Below are 26,828 nucleotides of genomic sequence, written 5' to 3' on the forward strand. Positions count from 1 at the left end.
GGAGAGAGGAGCCTATACCCCTCCCATGGCCCAGCAGAAAGCCTGTCAGAACCTGTCTTCCCCTGCCAGGGACCCCAACCCTGAAGAGAGAGGGAATTCCAGTCTGAGGCATCTGCAGCAATGGGTAGATGGGGTTCCCCAGCAGATGGATGGTCAGCGATTTCTGAGCTTGCCACAACTAATAGAGGCCTTGCAACAGCTTGGGGTGGTGCAGAAACCAGGAGATCAGCAGCTGGTGGGAGACCGACCACAGCAGGGAGATTGGCCACAGCCCCTGAACGTGCAACCCCTGGGCATAAATCTGCAGCCAGGATGGGGCCAGCAGCAACAGCCTGTGTTTGCACCACCCTTCAAAGCAACCTTCGATGGGGACCCAGAGAAGCTGATTTTTTTTCTCAACCAAGTGCGTTCTCACTTGAATCGCTGGGCCTATCTCTACCCGGAACCAGGTGCCATGGTCGATGTCATTGCATCCAACGTAGAGGGAGAAGCATCTGAATGGCTGAAAAATCTATATAGTGAGCAAGCCCCCGAACTGGGAGATCCCCACCTTTTCCTCCTAGGACTGAGAGAAAGATTTGAGGACCCATCCATAGGCCTCAAAGCAGCAGAAGGGGCGTTGTCTTACCTGAACGCCTTTTCTCAGCATGATGATGTAGAATCCACCGGTGGGTAATCTCAGCCTTCCTGCTCAGTTGAGACCAAGTCAGAAATCTGCCACGCCTCCTTCTGGGCTGTACCTTCCCAGTTTTTGACCAAGGCGAAGCAAAACATGACGAAGTCTGACGCGTTGGCTCCTCCTACTCTGACACAGGCTCAGACGGCCTCTAAGGGTGGGTGTGGATTCTACATCATCATGCTGAGAAAAGGCGTTCGGGTAAGACAACGCCCCTTCTCCAGCATGATGAGTGTAGAATCCACCGGTGGGACATACCAAAGCCGCTCATGTCCCTACCGGGAGGGGGAATAGTCTGGGCTTGTGTCCCACCAGAAGGAATTACTTGTTGTAACACCCTCTGGCCAAATGAGGCATCCGCAGATGCAAACTTGTCTAGCTTGTAATGTCTAATGAATGACGAAGGAGAGGACCAGGTTGCTGCCCTGCAGATTTCCTCAATGGACGCCTGGGTAGACCAGGCCGCTGACGTAGCTGCACTGCGTGTGGAGTGAGCAGTGATGCGTTTAGGGACCGGTAGGGACTGCGAGAGATAGGCACGGGCAATGCATGCCTTAATCCATCTTCCAATGGTCGAAGAGGAAACCTTCTGACCCATGGAAGAAGGTTGGAAAGACACAAACAAGGCCTCTGACTTACGAAAAACAGAGGTTCGCTTAACATAATAGCGCAGAGCCTTGCGCACGTCCAGCTTATGCCATTGTCTTTCCAGCCTAAGTGACGGATTAGGACAAAAGTCCGGGAGAACTAGGTCTTGGGTCCTATGGAACCAGGTATTGACCTTCGGGATGAAGGACGGGTCCAATCTAAGGACCACTCTATCCTCAAAAAAAGTACATAGGTCACTCCTGACTGAAAGGGCAGCCAGCTCCGAGATACGCCTGACTGACATGATTGCAATCAAAAAGGCTACCTTCAGAAAAAGGAATCTTAGTGAACAAGACCTGAGAGGTTTGAAAGGTGGTGAAATTAGCGCTTGCAGTACTCGTGTCAGATCCCAAGAGGGATAGCGGTGAACCGCCGGTGGCCTGGCGTTGGTCGTCCCTTTGAGAAAGGCGCTCACTACTGGGTGTTGCGCTAATGGGACCAGATTGTCACAAGTAAGCACCGTTGACAAGGCCGCTACCTGCCTGCGGATGGTGCTAGGTGTTAAGCCTTTGTCCATACCTTCCAATAGATAATCTAAGATATTGGGAATGGTGACAGACAAAGGCTGGAGATGGTGCTTAGTGCACCACAGGCAAAAGTTCTTCCACGTGGCATCATATATCCTATTAGTCGAGGGGCGCTTGGAGGCTTGGATCATCGAGATCACCCTGGACGAATAGGATTGTCTGGTTAAATTTCTCCGCTCAAGTGCCAGGCGGCCAACAGGAGCCACTGTGGATCCGGGTGCTGAAGGGTCCCCTGGCTGAGGGAAATGCGGTCTGGAGGGATCCTCCATGGCGGCGAGATTGAAAGTTCCACAAGGTCGGCAAACCACGGTCATCTCGGCCAGTGTGGAACAACCAAGATGATCTCCGCCTGCTCCTGAAGCAGTTTGCGGATGGTTGCCGGAATCAACGGAAGGGGAGGGAATGCGTATAGCAGTCCCTTGGGCCACTCGCTGCAAAGAGCGTCCGTTCCCTCCGCCCCTGGAGATGGGAACCTGGTGAAGTACCTGGGCAGTTGGGAATTTTTGGGGGAGGCAAATAGGTCCAATTGGGGTTGGCCGAATCTGACTGAGATCTCCCTGAACAGAGCTGGGTCCAGGCGCCACTCCGAGTGGTCGACCGTAGACCTGCTTAGGGAGTCCGCTTGATGGTTTGCCTCCCCCGATATATGCTCCGCTTTGCTAGATCCCAGATTGGTCTCTGCCCAAGAGCCCAGACCGTGGGCTTCTAGCATAAGAGACTTGGATCGGGTCCCTCCCTGCCTGTTGACGTGTGCCTTTGCTGCTACGTTGTCTGTCAGTATCAGTACGTGCTGTCCCGCTACTATGGTGGAGAAGTGGCGGAGTGCCAGATGAATGGCCCTGAGTTCTAGCCAGTTTATATTGTGGCTTAAGTCCGAATGGGACCATTGACCCTGAGCTAGATGAGTCTGGAGGTGAGCGCCCCAGCCAAACAGACTGGCGTCTGTGGTCAAGGTAAGCCTGGCAGGCTCCTTGAAAAGGGACCCTCTGGCCATTGCCGATGAGGTCCACCACAGAAGGGATGACAGCGTCTGGCGTGGGACCCTCACTCTCCTGGTGGATGAATTCATGTTCCGCTTCTGGAAAGGGAGAAGAAACCACTGGAGATCTCTGGAATGCAGCCTGGCCCATGGGACGATCCCCATACAAGAGACCATCTTCCCCAACAGTTGAGATAGTTGGACCAGAGGGACTACCTTCTCTCTCCGAACACGGTGGACAAGAGTCTGGATGCTGTTCCAGCGATCCTGGGAAAGGAAGACCTTGCACAGATTTGAGTCTATGATCGCCCCCAGGTGGAGGAGGCGGGTTGAAGGGACTGTGTGGCTCTTCTGGAAATTCACGGAAAATCCGTGATCTTGAAGAGTTTTGATGGTGATTTCCAGGTCTGACTGAGCCGAATGGAAAGAACGGGATTGGATAAGTATATCATCCAGATAACATTGTACGCGCACCGGAATCATTCTCAGATGGGCGGCTAAGACCGCTAAGATCTTTGTAAATACCCGTGGGGCCGAAGAAAGGCCAAACAGGAGCGCCTTGTACTGAAAATGCCGGTGCGCGTAACAAAACCGGAGGAATTTGCGGTGTTCGGGGAGGATCGGGATGTGAAGGTAAGCTTCCGTCAGGTCTATAGAGGAAAGGAAATCCCCCCTCCTGATGCTGGCCAGGATGGACTTCAGAGTCTGCATCTTGAACCTCTTGTAGGTCAAGAAGTAGTTTAGTCCTTTCAAGTCCAATATTGCCCTCCAGCCCCCCGAGGCCTTCGGGACCACGAAGAGAATGGAGTAAAACCCCTGTCCTTTCTGTTCTGTGGGTACTGGCTCTATGGCCTCTATCTCCAGTAGGTGGGAGATGGCCGTGGACATCAGACCAGCCTTGGTGGCGTTTCTTGTGTTGGGGCATGGTAGAAAGCGTCCTGGAGGTGTGGATAAGAACTCTAGGGCGAGGCCGTGTCGTATGGTGTCTATCACCGAAGAGTCTGTGGTGGTGGCCTCCCAAGTGTCTCTGAATAGGGACAGACGGCCCCCTATGGGAGAGTCTTCCTTGGCGTCACTTATTCCATCTGTACGGATGGCCTCCGGAGCCCCGGAAGGGTCGTTTGGTCTGGTACTGGGCTCTGGCTCTAGGGTTCTGGCGGTCCTGCTGGCGATCCTGCCTAGGGGGGAAGGATCGAGAGCTCCTGAGCCAATCCCAGGACTGCCCGGCCCGAAAGGGCTGCCTCCAATCCCAGGTGGCGCCCGTACGGAAGGGCTGCCTTCGGAAGTCCTGTTGAGGCTTTCTGCCCGACCTCCTAGAGGGGTGTGCAAGCACCTTGCGCTTGTCTTTTCCCTCTATGAGATACGGCTCGAGGACTGGGCCAAAGAGGTGTGTTCCGCTATACGGGGCGGTCGATAGGCGCCACTTGGACTTCAGGTCGGCCCGCCATTGTTTCAACCACAGTAGTCTGCGGGACGAGACAGTGGCCACAATGGATCTGGCGGAGTACCTGGTAGAGTGGAGCGATGCGTCCGCCACGTATTTGGACGCTGCGACCAATTTGCCCAATGTCTGGTGTGCTCGCACCTGGTCAGGAGGGATGAGAGCCTGGAGCTCGCGGAGCCACATGATGGACGACCTGGCGAAAAAGGACGATGATATAGCCGCCTTGATCGCCCATGCCGAGGCTTGGTGAGCTCTGCGGAGAGAAAACTCAAATCTCTTTTCCTCCGCTTTCAAGGCCTCTGCCATGTCCCCTGGAATGGTGGAGGTAGAAAACAAGGAAGTTAGTGGAGTGTCCACAAGTGGCACCTCCAGGAGGGAAGAAAAGGAGGAAGAGACATTGAAAAGTTTTTTCTCAGTCCCGCTGGGAGAAGGGAGACTGCCCAGCGAAGACCACTGCTTTTCCACCGTTCTGCGGAAGAAGGTCGAGCATGGAATTTGTTTCTCCTCCAGTACCGGCTCTGAGAACAAAGGGTTCGAGTCCTGGGTAGAGGAGGTGGATGGTTTAGGCTCCTGTTCAGGAGTGAGGTTGGCCGTGGTACAGGCCTTCATGAGTAATGACCTAAATAGGGACGGGTCAAAGAGACCAGATGTTGGGGATGGGTCCGGAGCCGCCTCCTCGTCCTCTGACATAGGTATGTCTGACGTCTCAAGGTCCACGGATCCCTCCTCCCCTAACTGAGAGGATGTATCTGAATTGCCAGAACCTGGTAACAGGGCCTAGGGGCATCGTGGGGAGGCGCGAATTGAGGCTCAAATGGTGAGCGTTCCAGTGAAACGGGGGGAACCACTTCTGCTTCACTGGAGATGAGCCTTTGAGCTCTGGAGAACTCTCTCTCCAGCGCCTGATGTCTCCTCGAGGCCTCTCGCTCAGCTGCTTTGGAGGGCTCTTTAGTGGACGAGGCCTTTGCCTTGGATTTTTTCTTTCCCCCCGCTTCCAATTCAGATGATCTGCGCTTTTTTTGTGCGGGGGGAGCAGCAGAGCCCTGGGATGGCTGAGGAGTTGCACTGTCTGCCATTGCCACCTGGATATTCCGGGTAGGAGATGTCCGGGGGGGGGGAATAAGCACGCAGACCTGGTTGTCAGAGAGGGAGATCCCACGCTCTGAGCAACAGCAATGGCTGACAGCCAGACAGTTCACTAGAATTGCCTGTTAGGCCTTGCAGCACAGTGCCACACAACTAAATGGGACAGGTGGATTCTAATCACAATTCCCCCTCGTTGAAGTGAACAGTAAGAATGGAATGTGAGTTCCTGCCGGGGAGAGGTGGCCTGGTCTGGAAGGACCTGCAGCCTTAAGACGTTCCAAGGGCCTTGCAATTAATTTAAGATGGCTAGCCGACTGGAATTCAAAATGGCGGCCGCCCCACTGCTCTTGTGGCCTCACAATCAGACAGGGCAGTAACCCCTGGGTGGAGAGAGCGTTGGAGTTATGTCCCACCAATCCGTGCCTTCTAGAGCAGGTCAAGGTAAGGGCCTAGATTTGAGCACAGTAGATCAATTAATGCGAATGAGGCCTTTTCAAAATGGCGGCCGCACCTAGTGAGGCTCCCAAAATGGCGGCCGCACCAAAATTAACGGCCGAATGTAAAGTGGCCTGGCCTCCCCAGTCCTGGGGCGGCCCTGGGGGAGCTCTGCCTGCTGTTTTGAGGCAAGGTAGTGCTTGTCCCTTCGCACTGAGGCCGGAAAAGAATTGGCACTTGCTGTTTGGTCGCGCAGCCTCCGCTGCGATCCGGAACGTCAGCTGCTTCGTTAGAAGCCTCGCGGCGACGGCGCACTCCGGTGAGGATGTCCGGCTTCACTGGGCTCCGCGGGGAATCGCCAAGCAAGGCAAACCCTTGTGTCTTGCAATTCAGCTCGATAGGAGCTGCTGTAGCTCCGGTGAATCCGAGGTGGTGAAAATCAGCTCGGGTGGAGCCTGCAAGGCTCGCTGGAGCCGAAGCTGCAGTTAGCTGCAAGTAAGTAGCTCTGCCAATTTGGAACTGGATTGTTTAAGCAAATTTAAAAGAATTTGGAATTTGGAACCACTATACTAATTAATTCACTAACTAATCTGATTTAACCTAATCTAATCAGAGGAGCCAAACTAATTGCGTCCTGCTGAGCTAAGACTAAGTCAAAAACTGGGAAGGTACAGCCCAGAAGGAGGCGTGGCAGATTTCTGACTTAGTCTCAACTGAGCAGGAAGGCTGAGATTACCCACCGGTGGATTCTACACTCATCATGCTGGAGAACAGATCCACAAAATAAAACAAGCCGGCAGGCCTGCCCTGGAGTACGTGCGAGAGTTCCGCAAGACAGCAGGTCGAATAGAGGGATGGCCTGAGAAGTCCCTAATCCATCACTTCATTGAGGGATTAGACGATCACCTCTCTCAGGCCTGCATCTATCGAGAAGTACCTGATCGGCTACAGGAGTGGTACCAGACAGCAGTGAAGCTAGACGTTAAGCTCTCTCGCTATAAGAAGCCTCCCCCACACGAACCCGAGCAGCAACCAGAGCTACCCGGACAGCAATCACCCCCACGAAAGCCTTCAACTACTGCAATGGCTGAGAGACGCAGGCCACCTACACGCCCATCCTTTAAGTGTTTTCGGTGTGGACAAGAAGGACATCGAGCGGTCACCTGTCCAGTCCCCTACCCCTGACTGCAGAGCAGACCAGAACCAGCAATGAGAAGGAAACCTGCTCAGCGGCTAACGAGAGAAAAATCCAACCGGGTCACGCAGGAACCTGTTGCCCAGATTATACCCCCACGCAGGACAATGCCGAGACTCCGGATGGACCCGCCCCTGCTCTACCCTCCTTTGACAGCGACGATGGAGAGAACGACCCGATGGTGAGTCGACAAATCCCGCCTTTTTCACTGGCTGCCAAACTTATAATCCCTAAGTCTGGGGCACAAATGGACTTAAACATGCTAATTGATTCTGGATGCACCCGCTGCATTATTAGTCTGCCGTTTGCCATGAAAATGGGCATACGGGCAAAACAGCTTTCCAAACCTGTGAGGTTTGAGCAAGCCGATGGCTCCCTGATGGGAGGGACTCTTGTCACACAATTAACCGAGCCCTTACACCTAGAAATAGGTGCACACTGGGAGTTTATTCGCTTCCTGGTGGCTCCAAAAATGACTGAGGCGGTGATCCTAGGGCTAGCCTGGTTAGACAAATGGAAGCCGTTTATCTGGTGGGAGAAAGGAATGAGAACCGTGAGGGCCTAATCCCCCCATTGAGTCAAGCGATGTTACAGGGCACCTTAGGCCACCCAATGAGCGAGCGCACAAGGCCGTCTCACCACCGCCAGGCGAACCAGTCATCCCCAATGAATACCGAGACCTGGCGGAGGCATTTAGTGAAAAAGAATGTGATGCCCTACCCCCTCACAGACCCAATGACTGCTCCATCGAACTGGTGCCAGGAGCCAAACTCCCACGACCGAGAATGTATGCTATGTCCCCCCTCGAAATGGAGGAGATGCAGCGATACATGAACAAAAACCTAGCGAGGGGGTTTATCGAACGGGCCAAATCTACCATGGGAGCCCCTGTGTTGTTCAAAGAGAAAAAAGATGGGTCTCTTTGTCTCTGCGTAGAGTATAAGGGTCTCAATGCTGTGAGTGTGGAAAATAAATACCCCCTCCCCCTCCTAAAGGACTTATTAACCCATCTGGCTAAGGGGAGTGTCTTCACTAAATTAGACCTGAGAGAGGCATATTACCGGGTGAGAATAAAAGAGGGAGACGAGTGGAAAACTGCCTTCAACTGTCCTATGGGGAGCTATCAGTTCAAAGTCATGCCATTTGGACTACAGGGGGTCCCAGCTGTATTCATGCAGTTGATTAACAAAAAAAATTGTTGAGACTCTAGAAAGAGTGCAGAGCAGAATGACAAACTGTATGATGAATGAGGGAACTAGACTCGGCAATCAGAGATTATTCATTGTGGAACCCCATGCAGTCTATAGACATGTTGAACAAAAAGTTTAGCCAAGGCACAGGTGGATGGGATCTTTTGGCAGGGTACGAAATGTACTTGTTTGCTGTTTGCTGAAAGCTTCAGCCAAATCTCGGTATTCCATTGGGAGGTTTTTCAAGTCTGACTCACTGAGGGCGGAGGCAAAATTGTGGCGTAATCCACATCTCCCGCCATTTTCTTTAGAAGCAAGTGGGGCTCCTCTCTATGGGAATTTTAACTGTCCTTTCCTCCAGTTGATCATGGGGTTCCACTTCTTTAGCCAAGCCTGTCCCAGAACTAATGGCCACTCCATCCCTGGGGCCACAATAAAAGCTAGAGTCTCTGCGTGGTCCCCCAGGTCAATACGTAAAGGTATGGTGGCAAAACCAGCGGGTATCCCTCCTGCAACCGAGCTGTCCAATTGGCAGAAAGTAATTGGGGTTTTTAGCCTCCTGAGGGGTATTCCCATTTTCCTCACTAGTTCTGGGCTAATCATGCATCGGGTACACCCCGGATCCAGCAAGGTGGCTAATTTTACTGTCTTCCCAGTGTCGGGTATAGAAAGTTCTAGGGGCACTGTTATGGGGTCAATTGGCCCACTCACCAGTGGGTCGTCCTTGTAGTCGTCTTCCGTCCCTTCTGGGCCATCGTAACGTGGAGTCGGAACTCGACCCTCTCGACTGCAGTCCCAGGGAAACTCTACGACTTCTTCAGACCTCATCGCAGTCTCCCTTGAGTGCGGTGACACTCTCAGAGGTCTTCCAGCTGGTAGACGGTCCCCTCTCTTGGCAGGTGTCTTGCTGCGGCAATCCACTGCCCAATGTCCCTCTTTACCACATTTGAAGCAGGCGGTGCTGCGAGATGGGGCAGGCGAACTTTGTGCGGTCTCTCCTCACTTCTCTGGCTGCGGTTTGAAGCTTGGTCTCACCGGGCGATGTAGGTGCTTGCGTTGATCGAGCTCTACTTTCTCAGCTGGCAGGCACCAGTCGTACAGTCGTCCCGGGGCTCCGTGAGTTACGCAGGCATTATATAGCTCTTCGTTGAGCCCATCCTGGAAACAACTTACCAGGATGTCTTCTGGCCAGCGAAGGCAACTTTGCAAACTCTCTGAATTCTTCAGTGTATTCAGCGACTGGTCTCCTTCCCTGCTTCACTGTTTTTATGTGCTCCCGGGCTTTCTTGTCTGCCAGCCTTCAAAACGCCTGCGGAGGGCAGCTATAAACGGGTTGAAATTCGTCAATTCGGGTGCATTGCAATTGTACAGGGTCACCATCCAGTCAGCTGCTCCACCTTCCAAAGCTAGGGTAACTACCCAGACCTTCTCAACATCGGTAGGCAGTGTTCTCCCATAGATTTGCATGTAGGTGAACACTTGTGCCAGGAAATACCCCAATCGCTTTGGGTCTCCATCAAACTTCACTCCGATCAGAATCGGCTTCACTTCGGCTGGTTGGGGTGGTCTGCCTCTGGTTCCTTGAGATGGACGGCCTCGCCGCAGTGCTGCCTTCTGGGCTCCAGCCACTGCCGTCTCACAGACCTCCGATTCCTCTTCCTCTGATTCGCCCGACTCTTCCTCCGATTCGGGGCTTTCTTTCAGCTGCCCCTTAAATTTGTCGAGGGCTTTTTTCACATACTCCATCACAGCTTCCATCGTCCCCGATTTCAATTCTTCCTTTTCTCCATCTTTATCAGGCGGGGCAGGCTCTGGATTTTTTTTCTTTGCCTTTTTCTTCCCTCCACCTTGGGTAAGGGTGACTTTTGGGGCTTTTTCTTCCCATCCTTCCTTTTTTCTGACCCCGACTGACCATGTGGCTCGATCTTCTTCACCAGAGGTCCCAGCTTCTTCCAGGTCCCTGGAGAGGCTTTCATCCGGTTTCAAGCATAGGAGATCTTCGGCCCATTTCTCTGCCTGGAACTCCTCCATGTGAAATTTAGTTGCGACTCCCCCGGTAGGACAGCAGCTTCTCTGGGTTGAGTACTATGCAGATCTCGCCTTATGTAAGGACCCACATCAGCTAACCACCCAAGAAAGCAGAACTCTTGAAACAGGCATTGTCTCAAAAGGAAACTTTTATTAGGGGTTAGTGACAGTAGGGAAGTCAAGGCGAGATCTGGGTGAAATCCCGCTTAAACGGTATAGTTGAACCAGCAATATTCCTCCTCCCACCAGAGTCATAATGTCCATTTGAAATCCAGCCAATCCACAGGTGGCACAATGTGCGGGTAACTGGCACAGTTGACACGCATCTCAAGGTCTTCTCCAGTTTCGTTTCTCTGTAACTGTCTACCTGATAAGGGAGACACATTCATTTCTCAAATGGATAGAGGCGGAAGAGTAAAAGTAGAAAGCGAAAGTTATCCCAAGTGAAGGCAAATTCCCCCCTCCCCCCAGCAGAATGGCAGGCCTCAAAACAAGAGCACAAGAGGGGCTTCTGGTTCCGGGTCACAGCGCTGCGGTCTTGCGGAGAGACTCGTCTCTTTGCTGGCCGAGTTTCCCCCGCCGGTAGACCCTTGATTGGGTCAAAAGTCGCCCTGGAGGGGCAACCACCGTTGAGGAGGCTGCCTGTTTGACTGCAGAGGGCCGGCGGCGCCCTCTGCAGTCCAAGTGAGCTCCTTTGGGCCGACGGAGTAAAGATCGGTCAGTAAAATGGCCGATCACTTAGCTGCACCAGCCGTAAGCCACAAGAACATCTAAGTGAAATAGAACCACTGTAGAAGATTCGGTGAGACCTTTCCTTGCCTCTCCCTTTCCTATTTACTCCTGTGAAAAGCCTTTGGAATCATTTCCCTATCTTTTTAAAGCGGCTTTGTTGATGGGGGAAGAAAAGCCTTGGAACAACAGAAAAAATAATTTTAACTTTTTCAATGGTTGATTTTATTTTTGAATATTTGGGAGTCCTAAAATCCCTGTTATAGAAATTTAATATGCTAGCAATTTGGAGAATTTTTTTTTCTATTTTCTACTATTTTTATAACTAAAGAAAAGAAGGAAAAAAGGAAAAGAGGAAAGAAATTATTTTTATTGGGGGTCTGGAAAGACTGAACAACTGGTTAACCCTCTGGGGACATCTTGTGATGAAATTATTTACTGCAATTGTTATTCCCTTTCTTTTGGACTCTGAGTCTGACTTTGACCTTCAAATTATCTTAAAAGGGAAAGATAAAGAAGCTGTATAGCTGGGTGGAAGCGGATATTGACTGATTGTTATTAAATATAGCCTCCACCAAAAGAATAATGGCTTTATATACTACTGAAATGGAGGAACTCTGTCCAGATTTCAATTACAAGTATATATTGGACAAAATTCTTGAAAATACTGAACAAAGAATTGCCTATACAAAAGAGATTATTTTTCAACAACAAATCAAAGCGCAAGGTGTAAGTGAGCACTTTGTAAGCCAAGAAACAGCAGAAGGGGTATATACTCAAGAGACCCGTCTTCAACCTTATCCACAATTTACTGAGATGGAGGAATTAAACTTACATCAGGACTACCAACCTACACCGGAAACAAACTTTTGATGCTAATGAACAAATGACTTTTAGCACGGAAACTAAGGATGTTACCCCAGAAGGGCAGGCTGATCTCCAGACTCCAACTGATTACCTGACAGATAAAAAAACCAATAGGAGGAGAGCAAAATAATATTAAAGAAGACTCTACATTATTTTATAGACAATCTATTGAGACTTTGGATGATTAAAAAATGACTGTAATTAAACTAGATACAACTTCAAAAAAGATGAAGATGGATGTTCAACCACGAGCTATTGAGAATCGCTACAACTTTTTCACTAGCCTATTAAAATGGACAATGGGAGATTCTCCCCTGATTTATGCGTTACGGCAAGAAATGTAGGGAGTTTTATTTGCGGACTTAGAGGACTTACTATGGAAACCCGTTTGGAACAGAAAGAAAGCTAGAATAAGATATAAATATGGAATTTAAGATTACATTTATGGGTTGCAATGGCTTTATAGAGATGTGGATTGATTTGGATTTGGATTTTTAAAAGGTGTTTTTAGGATAAGATTTAGAATTTAATATTGAAATATAGTAAGAATATATTTTTGGGAATAATAGATCTTCCTTCTTTTCTCNAGAAATAGAATATAGTTGAGAAATGTAAGAATGTAATTATGGAAATAATATGCTTAAATAAGAGAAATTATGGACACCCGAATTGTAAATAATATTTTTGTTTAAGGCTAAGTTAGATATGGTATTTGGAAATTAATAAACCTAAAAACAGGGTTTGATTTACATCGATGAAAGGTTGCTGATAACTTCTATTGATTAATTGAATTCTTATTTAGGAATGTATTAATGAATTAATTTTACTTAGAAATGTATTAGTTTGACTATACTATTCTAATTGTTTGAGAGGGAAATTTTAAGGAGCATTATTTGAGCTATATATGTATGATGTTATTGTACCTAACTGATTACCCTATCTCCACGTTGTTTCTTAAGCGTTCTGGTGTAAAAATGGAAAAATCAATAAAATTGTTTGGGGGAAAAAAAACCAAGAGCACAAGAGTATATACGCAAGGAAAACAATAAGTATTTGGGGACCTGACATAAAGGTTGTAGATCCCCCCTAGTGTTTTTTTGTAGGAGGACAGTGCCCACAGCAACATCACTGGGGTTAGGGTGTTTAAGAACTGGTTCTGCTGCAAACACTCTCTTTAATTGCTCAATTAAAGAGCAGGACTGGCCTAAGGGTTATCTTAATTTGGTTTTAAAATAATTTTAACAAGAAAAGGCCAATAATTAATATTCTATTTTAATTACATTTTAAATTTAGTATTTTTGTATTACGTACTTGTTTTAAATGGCTGTAAGCCGCCCTGAGTCCGTTTGGAGAAGGGCGGGGTAGAAATTCAAATAAACTTAAACTTAAAACTTAAACTTAAATGCCACCTGGCATTCTATAGTCCATTGTAAAGGGTGACAAGGTCAGGGTTTCCGCCCCCCCTTTTCCAGTTTTTAATAATTCAGTAATGAGCATAGCGATGTTCATGAAGGAGGGGATGAATTGCTGATAGAAATTCACGAACCCCAAAAAACTTTGACGCTGCTTACGGGTCCATTTCCACTCCCTCACTAGAGATTTGGTAGCCTAAGTCGTTGAGGCGTGTCTGATGAAACGCGCATTTAGAAAGTTTGGCATAGAGACTAGCTTTCAACAGTTTCTTCAGCACCTCCCGAACTAACCTGACATGTTCCTCCATGGTTTCAGTGTAGATGAGGATATTGTCAAGTTAAACTAAAGCCCCCTTGTACAGGTGATCATGCAGCACTTGATTTATCAGTTGCATAAACACAGCAGGAGCTCCTTGGAGTCCGAAAGGCATCGCTTTGAACTGGAAACTCCCTAAGGGGCAATTGAAAGCTGTCTTCCATTCATCCCCCTCCCTAATTTGCACTCGGTAATAGGCTTCCCTCAAGTCCAGTTTCGTGAAAATTTTGCCTTTGGCCAGGTGCATATTTTCTACGCTGACAGCATTTAACCCTTTAAAATCCACGCAGAGCCTCAAAGACCCATTCTTCTTCTCTTTAAACAACACTGGGGCAGCCATGCACAATTTTGCAGGTTGGATGAAACCTCTGGCCAGATTTTTGTCAATATAGTCCCGCAGATCCTCCATCTCCCTAGGCATCATAGAGTACAGTTTGGGCTTTGGGAGTTTGGCTCCTGGCAGTATTTCAATTGCGCAGTCAGTAGTCCGATGAGGGAAAAGGCGTCACATTCCTTTTCACTAAAAACTTCAGCCAAATCGCGATACTCGCTGGGGATAAGTTGGATCCCTGGCAATTGTTCCACGGCAGCCTTTAATGACTCGATAGGCTCCCCCTGCACTCCGATAGTAGTAGCCCCCTTTATCTCACTGAGGTCGACTGGTGGGAGAGGTCCCGTGGCTAATCTCAGAGTTCACACGCCGTTCTCACATCAAATATTGGGATGCCACTTATCAAGCCAAGCCAAGCCTAGAATCACAGTCTCTTTCATCTTAGGGACCACCACGAAGCGAATGATCTCCCAGTGATGTCCCATTTCCAAATGCAACGGCTCTGTTAGGTGCGTTGCTGGGGAACCTCCAATAAGCGACCCATCTGCCTGCTCAAACTTCATGGCTATGTGCAACAATTTGGCACAAACCCCCAACTTAAGAACTGTGGGCAAGTTAATGAAGCATCTGGTGCAGCCTGAGTCTATTAAAACATCTAAATCGGTTTGGGCTCCTGTCTTTGGCACTATAATCTTGGTGGGAATAGCGAAAGGTGGGATGGGTCGACTTATCATTGGGTCGTCTTCATCATCCTCATCGCTATCGTAAGGCGCCGGTAAGGGCAGGTGTTCAGGTGGGGCTCTTGCTTCTCCCCAGGGTGGGGAGGAGATTTGGACAGCGTGCTCCTGTTTGGCCCAATTAGATTTCTCCCGTCCTGCTCATGGGGGTGGTTTTCTTGGCTTGGCCATTGAAATTGGTGCAGCTTTTGCCTGGGGAGCAGGGGCTAAGTACTCAGCAGCAGGATGACCCTACTGCCCAAATTGGAAGCATTTGATGGGAGCCCCGGCGGCCGCTCAAGGAGCGTCGGCAGTTGGTGTGGCTTGAGGTCGCCATCCAAACAGGTGCTTCTCCGGACCTCATCTCAGCTGCAACACGGTGGTAGTTGGTCTTTTGACATGATCCAATTCGATGTCCAAGGTTACTGTCATGTTATACCACTCTCGCAGCTGGTTCAGGATCCCTTGGTAGATGCATGCTTGGAGCAGGTTGCGGTCCAGCGCTTGTTTAAAGTAGTGGATCAGGGACTGCTCTGGCCCGTCCCAGGCAACCAGTGACTCTCCGGAACTCTCGGGACATATTCTTTCGCCAGGCAACCTCTCTGCCTCAAGCGACGGATCTCCTTTTCTGCTTGCAGAGCTTGGGATTCATCCTCAAATCTTTCCCTCAGCAGTTCCGTGAATAAATTCGCATCCAGCAATTCCGGAGCCCCTTCATCATGAAGGTTGGTCACCCAGTCCGCTGCTTCCCCTTCCAAGTTGGCTGTCACTGCATTCACCATTGTGGCATCATTGGGGTAGGCATAGGCGTAATGATCCAGGTGAGCCCACACTTGGTTCAGGAAGAACAGCAACTTCTCAGGGTCTCCATCGAAAGTGGGTGTCAAGGTTCCGACAGATGGAACTCTTCAAGGAACTTCGAGGCATTGTTTACCTTAAAGATTCTTTATTTGAGTAGCATAGCATCGGCACTAACACAGTCGAAGCCAAAAACTGGATTCCCCTACCCTGAGCCCATAGTATGAAAGCACAATTCCCTCCTCCAATTAACTGTCATAAATCACATTCTCCAATTAGTTTGAAATGCAGGCTCTCCCTCCATTTCTTCAGCCCGCCAATTCTTATCATCTCTTATTTCATTAACCTTGGTTAACACACTAAGGCCAGTATTATTATGTCTATCTAAACTCTCATGCACAATCCTCCCCCCCCCAGCATCATCTAACTCTAAAAGTAAAACATAAGAAGAAAATGGCTGCATCTCTAACTGTTGTCAAAGCAAAACATTCGATGTTAGCAGCGTTGACAGTGGGCTTGATAGGTGGTGGCTCCAGGTGTTGCGGTGCCAGGTACACTGGTTGCCAATCAGCTTGCTGATCTCAGGGTCGAGGCTGCACCACTCTCTGGAATCCTCTCTGCTGGGCACCTGGGCTTGCGGAGGGAGACTGCTACAGGGGGCTTGGCTGGGATCGGGAGCTCAAGCCTGCGGCTGATGGAGGAGTGGGCAAAGTGGCACGGGCCCCAGAAAGCGGACTGGGACTTCGGCGAGAAGGTGGAAGCAATGGATAAGTTGTCACCTTACCCCCCTTCGAGCACTCACATTGGGGCTGTTGGAACCCCTTCTTTGACTTCTATCTGGTCAAATTTCTCCTTTAGCTGCTCAACTGAAGGACTGTGAACTGCAGTCTGGTATTTCCAGTCAGCAGAGTTGTCCCATCCGGTCGATCCCTTCCTTCTGTGACACAGAAGATGGACCCTGGAGTGGAATCAACAACAGCTCCTCTTCGGCAGGCTTAGGGGTGCTTCTGTATTGAGGGGTCGGTTCCAATTGATAGAGGTGGGCTGCACCTCACTAAAACGGAAAAATGTACTCGGAAAAAGACTGGCCCAACTCATTAGAAGGGGCGTTGTCTTACCTGAACGCCTTTTCTCAGTACGGAGATGGAGAATCCACCAATGGGTTTTCTCTGTCTGCCTGCTCTTGAGACCAAGTAGCCAAACTTGACACGCCCCGTCTTGCTAGGAGATCCAGTCTTGACGAGGGCGAAAGTGGCTGATGCAAGGACTAGGTGTTGGCTCTCAAATCCCTAATAACGGCCTAATAGACCTAAGGGTGGGTGTGGATTCTCCATCTCCGTACTAACAAAAGGCGTTCAGGTAAGATAACGCCCCTTCTCCAGTACAGGAGATGGAGAATCCACCAATGGGACATACCAAAGCCTCACTGTCCCTATGGGTGGGAAACAGATAAGGCCGGATATACGTCCCTGGAGACCACCTGCTGAAGGACCCTCTGACCAAAGGAGGCATCCGCGGAAGCGAAGCGGTCAATCCTATAATGGTGTATGAATGGGGAGGGCGAGGACCATGTCGCAGCCCTGCAAATCTCCTCGATGGACGCCTGAGTGGCCCATGCCGCAGATGTCGCAGCGCTGCGAGTGGAATGGGCTGTGATATGACTTGGAGTCGGCAGGGAAGACTGGTATGCCTCCGCGATACAGGTCCTGATCCACCTGCCTATAGTGCCAGCGGACACCTTCTGTCCCAGAGAAGCCGGACGAAAGGAAATAAAGAGGGCCTCAGATCTGCGAAGAGGCTCCGTACGTTTGATGTAACGCCGCAGGGCCCTGCGGACGACCAGTGTGTGCCACTGCCGCTCCAAGTCATGGGAAGGATTGGGACAAAAATTTGGTAAAATGATTTCCTGTGCCCTATGGAAGAGTGAGTTGACCTTGGGCACGAAAGCGGGATCCAACCGAAGGACCACCCGGTCTCAGTGGAAGATGTAAAGGTCATTCCTGACCGAGACAGCAGCCAGTTCAGAGATACGCCTGGCTGACGTGATGGCGATTAAGAATGCGACCTTAAGGGACAAGGCCCGCAATGGTATAGTAGCAATGGACTCAAAGGGTGGTTTTGTTAGAGCGCGAAGCACACGAGGCAGCTCCCAAGAGGGGTACCTGTGTACCACGGGAGGCCTGGTGTTGCACGCACCTTTGATGAAGGCGCGTATTCTAGGATGGTGAGCTAAAGGAACTGAATCCACACAAGTGAGTAACGTTGATAGGGCTGCCACCTGCCTATGAATGGTCGCAGGGGCCAGTCCTCTGTCCAGACCGTCCAGAAGGTAGTCTACGATCTGAGGGATGGTTAATTTGTAGACATCCAGTTGTCGCCTTCTGCACCAATGGCAACAAATTTTCCAAGTAGAATCATAAATGCGATTGGTCGCCGGTCGACAAGAGGCCTGAATCATGGTGAGAATAACTCCTGCATCATGATGTGGCGCTCAAGCGCCAAACGGTCAGTTGTAACCACTGAGGGTCTGGGTGTTGGAGGACCCCTTGGTGCAAGGACACGCGATGCGGGGGAATCTTCCACGGAGGAGACCGGGAGAGATTCATCAGGTCGGTAAACCAGGGCCTCTGTGGCCAGTACGGGGCCACGAGGATCACTTCCGCCTGCTCCTGGAGCAGTTTGTGGATGGTCGCCGGAATGAGCGGGAGGGGAGGGAAGGCATAAAGGAGACCTTGCGGCCACGGAGTCCGCAGGGCATCTGTCCCCTCCACCCCTGGAAGGTAATAACGGGAGAAGTACCTGGAGCGCTGGGCATTGTTTGATGACACAAACAGGTCGAGGATCGGATGGCCGAACCTGTGGGAGATCTCGGAAAAAAGATCCGGATGCAATCCCCATTCCGAGGGGTCTACCGTAGAGCGACTCAGAAAGTCTGCCTGCTGGTTCTTGACCTCCGAGATGTGTTCGGCCCTGAGAGAGGCCAGGTTGGACTCTGCCCAGGAACCCAGTAGCCGTGCCTCGGACATGAGGGACTTGGACCTGGTGCCCCCCTGCCGGTTCACGTGGGCCTTGGACGCCACGTTGTCCGTGAGGATCAATACGTGACGGCCCGATCCAATGTCGGAATTGGTGAAGAGCTAAATGGATGGCCCTGAGCTCCAGCCAATTGATGATGTGTCTCAAGTCTGCGCGGGACCAACGGCCCTGCGCAAACTGAGACTGTAGATGGGCACCCCAACCGAATAGACTGGCGTCCGTCGTAATGGTGATGCGGTCCGGCTCCTTGAAAGGTGACCCCTTGGCCACCGCTTGTGAGAACCACCAGCGTAAAGACCTGAGGGTGTGGACCGGGAGCCTAATCTGGCGGTTGGAAGCGCTGGCATTCACTCGTTGGAATGGTAGGAGGAACCATTGAAGATCCCGCAAGTGGAGTCTGGCCCAGGGAACTATGGCTATGCAGGAGACCATCTTTCCCAGAAGCTGGGAGAGTAAGACCAGTGGAACGGTGCGGTCCTTGTACACCCGATGAGCCAGGTCCCTGATGCTGACCAACCGCTCCTGGGAGAGATAGACCATGCAGTTTGTGGTGTCTATGATGGCTCCCAGGTGCAGAAGTCTGGATGAGGGAACCGTCTGGCTTTTTTGGAAGTTGACCGAGAATCCGTGCTGTTGGAGGACCTGAATAGTTAGTTCCAGGTCCGACTGGGCTGCCCGGAAGGAGGACGCTTGGATCAAGATGTCGTCCAGGTAACACTGGACGCGTACCGGTACCTTCCGCAAGTGGGCGGCTAGTACAGCCAGGATCTTGGTGAACACCCTGGGTGCCGAGGAGAGGCCAAAAGGAAGGGCCTTGTACTGGAAATGACTGCCCCTGTAACAAAACCTGAGGAACCGCCGGTGAGCTGGATGGATGGGGATGTGGAGATACGCTTCCGTGAGGTCTATTGATGCCAGGAAGTCTCCTTGTCTGATGCCTCCCAGGATGGACTGGAGTGATTGCATCTTGAACTTCTTGTATGTGATGTAATAGTTCAGACCCTTGAGGGCTAGAATTGCTCTCCATCCTCCCGAGGTCTTGGGGACCACGAAAAGGATGGAGTAGAATCCCCCTCCCATGTGGTCCGGCGGTACCGGTTCTATGGCCTGAATCTCTAGATGATGTTGAATGGCCTCCTGCATAAGTCCCAGTTTGAGTGGATCCCGGGAAGTGGGACAGGTGATGAAGCGGTCCGGGAAACTGGCTAGAAACTCCAGGGACAGGCCAAACTGGATGGTTTGTAAGACCCAGGCGTCCATGGATGTGAGTTCCCACTGATGGAAGAAGTGGGTCAGCCTTCCCCCAATGGGAAGTGCGGTGTAAGAGTCACTTGGACCTCCTATAGGGGCGTCCTGCCCCTCGAAATGGCCTCTTAGATTGGTTCTGCTGCCTAGGCCGAAAGCCCAGCCTGTCATACGGACGGTCATATGGCCTGTCCTGCCTGGGTGTGTATGAGCGGGAGGGCTGAGTAACTGTTGAACCTGCTGTCGGCTGAAAGGACTGCCTGAGGAAATAGGGAGCGGGACGTTTGTCAGACCGTTTATTCAAGTGAGCCATGACCTTCCGCTTGTCCTTGTTTTCCACAAGGTACGGGGCCAGGGCCTCCCCAAAAAGATTATTGCCCAGATAGGGGGCAGTTGCAAGACGCCATTTGGCTTTGGCGTCAGCCTGCCAGTGTTTCAGCCATAGCATCCTTCTGGATGTAATGTTGGAAGCTAAAGACTTAGAGGCAAAATTGGCCGACTGAAGCATTGCATCCGCAGCATACTCAGTGGCCGCCACCATTTTGCTTAGGTCCTGGTGAGTCCGAATGTCCTCAGCAGGGACTCTGGCCTGAAGCTGACGAAGCCATAAAAGTGTGGTCCGGACAAAGAAGGACGCACAAGTGGCTGTTTTAATTGCCCATGCCGCTGATTGATGGGTCTTCCGGAAAGTTTGGTCCCATTTTCTGTCGTCCGTTTTAAGCGCCTCCGACATGTCCCCAGCGACCGCAGTCTGGGATACCAGAGGGGTCCAGGCTTCGTCTACCTTGGGGACTTCCAGGGCCTCAGTGAGGTCTGTGGAGGTGCTAAAAATCTTTTTATCAGTCCCGCTTACGGAAGGAAAGGAGGAAGGGGAGGCCCATATGCTTTTTGATCCCTTTAAGAAAAATAGAGGGACATGGAACGTGATGTTGGGCTGCCACCGTTTCAAAAAATATCGGATTTGGACTGGAATCCGATGTTGCCTGCAGCTGAGGGAACTGATCGGACCCTATGTTTGCCGTTGATGTGGCCTTGCGAAGCAGGGGAAGAAACAGGGTTGGATTGAACAGGCCTCCCGATGGGGAGGGTTCAGGGGGAAGTTCCTCCTCCTCTGATAGATTAAAGTCTGGCTGCTCCTCACCCTGAGGGGATGAGTAACCGCTCATGGAGGAGTGTGCAGGAGATGTGGGTTCCTGAAGTATAGGGAACCCCGTAGGAGGATCATAAGGTGGCATGGCCGATGTGGAAGCCCCCTGTTTGGGTGGATGGAAGGACCGTTCTGCTAGAGCGCGGTCCACAACCTTGGATAGCAAGGCCTCAAGGCGGCCGTCGGAGAAAATGTCTCCGATGTCTGGTCCCCTGAACCCTGCGGCCGTTGGCGTGAAGGTGGCCTCTGGAGCTGAACCCGAGACGGTTGTGTGTTGAACCAATTCCGAAGGGGAACTAAGTGTGGCGGGCGTCCCTGTGAGAGACCACACGCCCTGAGCCGAAGTTGAAGGACCTAAAAGAAGGTTAAATTCAGGGGCCGCCATTTGATCCGTCTCTAATCCGGCCTCTGTCTGCGCTCTGGAGAACTCCTTCTCCAGAGCCTGGTGCCTACGGCTGGCTTGCTTTTCCGCCAACTTGGAAGGCTTCTTGAGAGTAGCCTTAGCCTTGGATTTGAGCTTGCCTGCCGCCTCCTGATCAGAGGTTTTGTGCCGGCTGTAACTGGAGGATGGGGAGGCAGTGCTCATGGGTTGAGGCATCGTGGAGTCCTCCATCCTGGTTGAGCTGTCTCAGGGAAACTGAGGCGGAGCTCTGGCAGGCAAGCGGTTGGCAAAAGCAAAATTGGAGCAAGTAACAAAGACTGCTCCCCTGACCACCTGACCAGAAAACAATCTATCTGGGTTTTGGTCACGGCAATTGAGTCTGATGCCGAAGGCACGGTTGGGGACCCGCTCTGGGCTCCACCCAGAGGCCTTAGGTGGCCAGTCAAGGTGCACCATACGGCCCAATGAAGGGCACAGAGGGCCTGAAAGGGAGGTCTGCCCGAGGCAATGTGAATTCAAAATGGCGGCTGAATTATTGGGGCTGTAATTAATGGTGCAGTTAATGAGGCCTAGATGGCAGTCGCTGGGCAGGGCTAGAATAGTTTCTCAGATGTGCTGAAAAGTAGTCAGAATATAGGAAAGGCCTTGTGGGAGAGCTTGGGGCCTGCAGTCAGTACGGGAGGTCTGCTGCGTAGGCCTGAGGGAGGGCCTCATGATGCTCCCAAGATGGCGGCCGCAGGAGTCCGCCAAACTTCCTGAGATAGCAAGGCTGTTTAATGGGCCTGGAGTTCTGTTGGAAAGGCCCTGTAACGTGCTGAAGCCTGCAGTTAATAATTTGGCTGATGGCAATGCAAGGCCGACTGCGTGGCGTGCCCAAAATGGTACTGCTGTGAAAAACCTGTCTCGAAAAGCAGGACTTCAATTAAATTCGCTCAGAAACTGATTGCAAAAGCAAAGGAGACCTCCATCTGAGTTTTGGGCTTGTCAGCCGTCCAAAATGGCGGCCGCGACTTTCGGACCATTGGAAACGGCCTCCGGAGGCTTGGAAAAGTAAGATTTAAGCTGTGGGGGGTGAGCTGACTGCAGTGCAAAGCGCTGTGCAGGGGAATTAATGGGGGAGCCGATGTTGAAGGGATTCCCCCCCCCAGAGCCCTGGGGATAGAAAGGAAATTACTCTCCCCCCCTTCACCCCACAAGCCTCAAATCAGCCAATTTGAGGCAGTGCTGATCCCAGCGTTCCTGAGGGAAAATGGTTGGGACGATCTTTTAGAGTGTAATCCTAATTGGGGGGAGTACAAATACCTGAATCAATGCAAGGAGAATTCAACAATGGATCTCTGATCTGCTAACTGAACTGCAAAAACCTGAGAGCCAAAACTGACGCGTCTTCAAGAGCTTGAGACCAAGTCAAGACTGGGTCTCCAAGCAAGAGGCGGCGTGTCACGTTTGGCTACTTGGTCTCAAGAACAGACAGACAGAGAAACCCCATTGGTGGATTCTCCATCTCCTGTACTGGAGAAGGGCTTTAAACTAAAATTGAGGGGGGAGGGTGACCAATCTTCACAAATTCTAGAATCCAAAACCAATCATAAATCCCAAGAAAACAAACCAAACAATGAGGTGGGCAGAGATGAAAAAAAAAGAAAAACTCAAACAACATTCAGGAGGTGCAGGAAACATACCCATGCACAGACACAAAACCCTTAAATGCTTATATACAAATGCTCAAACCTTGAGGAACAAACAGGGCGAACTAGAAGCAATAGTACACGAGGGAGGGTATGATATAGTTGGTATTACAGAAACCTGGTGGGACGAAACCCATGAATGGAATGGACTGATGGATGGATAAAAATTGTTCAAAAGAAACAAGTCTACAAAAAGAGGAGGGGGAGTTGAATTATATGTAAGAGAACACTACATATCTACAGAAACGCACATGATCCAAGATAAAATATCTCCAGAATGTATATGGGTCAATATAAAAGACAGACCACCCAACCAATCAGAAGAAATAGATGAACTCTTTGCCAACCAGTTAACAAATGTATGTAGGAAGCATACCACAGTAGTAATGGGAGACTTCAACTATCCAGATATCAACTGGGAGACAAACTCTGCATTGAGCAGGAGATCAAACAGATTCCTAACCAACCTCACCAACAACTTTGTCATCCAAAAGGTGGAGGAGGGAACTAGACGTAAAGCCATACTGAACTTAATTCTAACTAATAGAGAAGAAGTGATAGAGGGAGTTAATGTTGCTGGAACCTTGGGCGAAAGTGACCACGTCATACTGGAATTTAATATAACGCAAACACTAGCAACAGAAAACAATCCAACCAGTGTCTTGAACTTCAAAAGAGCTAACTTTAACAAACTCAGAGCGAACCTAGGAAAGATCCCATGGATGAAAATCCTAAAGGGTAAAACAACTCAAGAAGCATGGGAAACTCCCAAAAATGCGATCATAAAAGCCCAGACCAGCACAATACCACTGAAAACGAAAAACAAGAAATTCAAGAAAAAACCAGCATGGCTGCACAAAGATCTCTCTGACAAACTGAAAGACAAAAAGGACAAATACAAAAAATGGAAAGAGGGGCACATAACTAAGGACGATCATCAGCAGACAGCCAGAACATGTAAAGATGAAGTCAGGAAAGCAAAGGCTCAGAACGAACAAAGACTTGCAACAGAAATCATGGAAAATAAGAAAGGTTTCTTCCAACATATTAACAAGTAAAAAGTCAAGGAAACTGTAGGTCCACTAAAGAGAGAAGATGGCAAGGAAATAACAGGCAACAGGGAGAAAGCAGAGCTGCTTAACTCATACTTTGCATCAGTCTTCATACAAAAAGAAACCATAGCCCAACATACAAAAAAAAACCACTGCAAAAGACAAATTAGAAACAAAAATTAAAACAAACAAGAAAATGGTAAGAGAACACCTATCCGACCTTGACAAATATAAATCACAGGGGCCTGACAGATTACATCCCAGAGTTCTGAAGGAGCTGGCAGATGTTATCTCAGAACCATTGCACCACATCTTTCAAAAATCCTGGAGCACCGGATCAAACAGATTCCTAACCAACTTAGCCGACAACTTTGTCATCCAAAAGGTAGAGGAGGGAACTAGAAGTAAAGCTATACTGGACCTAATTCTTACTAATAGAGAAGAAGTGATAAGAGGGAGTTGAAGTTGCCGGAACCGAGACTTCCGGTTTGGTGACATGATGGCACGGACAAAAGAAATCGGGGCTCCGGTTTCCTAGTCTGATTTCACTCCATCCGGAGAACCCAAGGGGTCGGAAAGTTGCCCCAGAGAGGCGACGAGGAGGAAGGGAAGCCTTGAGAGCTTGGAGCCGACAGTGGTCGGCCCAATTGAACCGAAGAAATTCTTCAAACAGAAGGGAGAAAGGCTGCCAGTAAACGCACAGACAGCCCAAGTTTAATGAAGAGAAGGACGAGGGGGGACATGATAGCAGTGTTCCAATATCTCAGGGGCTGCCACAAAGAAGAGGGAGTCAAGCTATTCTCCAAAGTGCCTGAAGGCAGGACAAGAAGCAACGGATGGAAAAAGAGAGAAGCAACCTAGAACTAAGGAGAAACTTCCTGACAGTTAGAACAATTAACCAGTGGAACAACCTGCCTCCAGAAGTGGTGAATGCTCCAACACTGGAAGTTTTTAAGAAGAGAATGGACAGCCATTTGTCCAAAATGGTATAGGGTTTCCTGCCTGAGCAGGGGGTTGGACTAGATGACCTCCAAGGTCCCTTCCAATTTATTATTATTATTGACAGGAAAGAAAGCGAAGAACACGGCATGCTGCCGAACAGCTGATTGTCAACAACGTGTTGAGATCTGGATGAGATTGTTTTCTATTTCCTTTCCCTATGGATTTAGAAATATAAATCCCTGGATTGGACAGTTTCCAAAAGCAAAGACCCCAGGAAGACTTGGGAAGAAGGGAGTTAAAAGTGGCGAAAAATCTTAAATGGGGGAACGAAATTAAGGAATACAAAAGAATATACAGAAAATGAAATTGGGACTGATGTAAAGAAAACTTTGCTAACCTTTATGATGTGGGAAAATTTCTCTGTTTATTTTCTGTGAGAAAGCATTTTAAAAATCTTTTTAAACCTGGATATAGACATTACAGTTAACTGAGGACATCTAGTGGTGAGAAGAAGACACTACAATAATATAAAAAGAATCAGATAAATTGCTGGCCTTGGACTAACACCTGTTGTAAACAAAAAGAACTTTGTGTGACTCTATACTAGAAAAGGCTTTCTACAATTATATCTTCTGACCCTGGATATAACTATTATAGAAACTATTTGGAGATAGAGGGCTTTTTATATTTTTGAACTGATTGGAACATTTGGATTAGCCTAAAGCAGTTGGCTTTTTTTTCTTATTTCCCTGTGGATTTACAAAACTTGACTAATTGAAAAATGAGTGCACCAAATCTTACTAAAATTACGAAAAAAACTTCTTCTGCACCTTGTTCTGTAACATCTAGTCCAGCAAGTCAGGGATCCATTGAAACAATGTTACAACGAGAAAAGACAAACAACTTTCAAAATGAAATGCAAGCCACATTACAATTAATTCAAGAAACAATACAGAAGAGTCATGAAGAGACAAAAAACAACTTAGATAAGCTAAATGAGCAAATGCTTGACATAAAGACACAATTTGATGCCCATCAACAAATGATTGTTAAAAATCAAGAATTTCTTAATTCTTTCTGCCATTATCAAAGCAAAGATTTTATAATTCATATTTAATAGCGATATTGGTCTATAGCTTTTTATTTGTGTAAGGTCAGTATCTTCTTTAGGTATTAAGGTAATATTAGCTTCAGTCCACAACTTTGGTATTTTAGTCTCCAACAAGATTTCATTACACAGTTCTTTCAACGTCGGACTTAATACATCTTGTAATGCTATATAAAATTCTGCGGGAAGTCCATCTGGACCCGGAGTCTTATCTCTTTTTTTGCCTTTTTATGGCTTCTATAATCTCCATCATTGATATTTTTCCATTTAGTATATTTCGAATATTCTCCAGGATTTTTTGCAAGTCAGCTTTTTTTAAGTACGACTGTATTTTTTCTTTAGAAACTTCCTCTGCCTTAAAAAGTGTCTCATAGTAGTCTTTAATGATTTTTTTCATTGCATCATTTTGGAACTGTAATTCTCCTTTTGAATCTTGTAGCTTATTTATCATTCTTTTTTCTTTTTCTTTCTTCAATCTATATGCTAACCATCTCCCCGGCTTATTAGCGTTTTCGAAGAAATTCTGTTTAGTCTGTCTAATCTGTTGAGCCATTATTTCCGTCTCAGTCAGGTTTAATTTATGCTTTATTATCTCCATTTGTTTCTTAAGGACTTTCTTTTGTGGGTCTGTTTCTAACTCTAGTTCCAATTTTTACAGGTGAAACTCGAAAAATTAGAATATCGTGCAAAAGTTCATTTATTTCAGTAATGCAACTTAAAAGGTGAACCTAATATATGAGATAGACTCATTACATGCAAAGCAAGATAGTTCAAGCCGTGATTTGTCATAATTGTGATGATTATGGCTTACAGCTCATGAAAACCCCAAATCCACAATCTCAGAAAATTAG

Source organism: Protobothrops mucrosquamatus, unplaced genomic scaffold, assembly GCF_001527695.2.
Source record: "Protobothrops mucrosquamatus isolate PMUCROS unplaced genomic scaffold, P.Mucros_1.0 scaffold32, whole genome shotgun sequence".
Classification (NCBI taxonomy): domain Eukaryota; kingdom Metazoa; phylum Chordata; class Lepidosauria; order Squamata; family Viperidae; genus Protobothrops; species Protobothrops mucrosquamatus.